The sequence below is a fragment of the Papilio polytes genome, unplaced genomic scaffold (genome assembly GCF_000836215.1).
Source record: "Papilio polytes unplaced genomic scaffold, Ppol_1.0 DF821845.1, whole genome shotgun sequence".
Lineage (NCBI taxonomy): Eukaryota > Metazoa > Arthropoda > Insecta > Lepidoptera > Papilionidae > Papilio > Papilio polytes.
The window spans coordinates 2877075-2878107 of NW_013527359.1; positions in this window are offsets into that span (position 1 = coordinate 2877075).

A 1033-nucleotide genomic window follows, 5' to 3' on the forward strand; every position below is an offset into this window, starting at 1 on the left:
AATGTTATTAACTAGAATTAGGTATAGATAAAATGAAACATCAATTGCGAATCATAAGAGCAAAAGTAATCGTTAAATCGAAGGGTAATTTAAAAAAGTTGACATGAAAGGATAAACGAAGAGAGAAGCTAAGCTCATTTAAAAAATGTAATCTGGCGGCGTCAAAGCGCGGCGTAATCATCGTACGCGAACGGTGCGTATCTAACTACAGCTTCATATGACGCGTTATCATCGGCGTATAATGAGTTGTGGGACGATTCAGGTGCTCGTTTTGTGTCCGTCACGAGGTATCGGAGAAGGGCGTCATCCATCATCCGCCGCGCCTAATTGCCGGCTACCTCGCTTCGGCTGCGACTGCGGCTCTCTTATCCTTTTAATTCGTCCTCCCTCGACCTATATGATGCCGAGGTGAGCCGCCACGTATAATTGCTTGCACCTCAGCGTGGCTTAAGCAAACGCGAACAAAAAGCGAACTGCGTTGTCTGTATAAATATCGCGATCTAATCTCAAGGTAATCTAACCTCTGCGGTCGGCAAATTGTGTTTTATAACGCTACTTGATAACGCTATTACGATTTTAAATTAACGTTTAAGACAATTAAACGTCTCGTTTTTATCTTGGTCATGGGACAAAGGTGTATGTTTTGTCTCTATTCTGTTTGCTTCTCATGTGCCAGATTATTTTAGTTGTAACTTTTTCAAGATTTGAAAGTTACAATTTATTTTATTTTTTATATTAATTTGTCTATTGTTATTTGTCATTGTCTATTTGTTATAACGATGTAATCAAGACTTAAAGGGTCTATTTACAAAAACGTAAACATCACTTATTACAAAAGTCGTGCTTGGACAAATAGTGGGGTAATCTGGAAATGGGATTGCTAGCGGTGGATAGCGAGTCACGAACGACGGCTGTTGGCAAATAAAAACTACGCACAGGACAGAGCGCTCCATCAAAAGGGGTAGCTCGATTAAGTGTTAGTTCCAGTTTTATTCGCCGGCGGGGGAAGGGTTAGGACCGGGGGAAGGGGAGA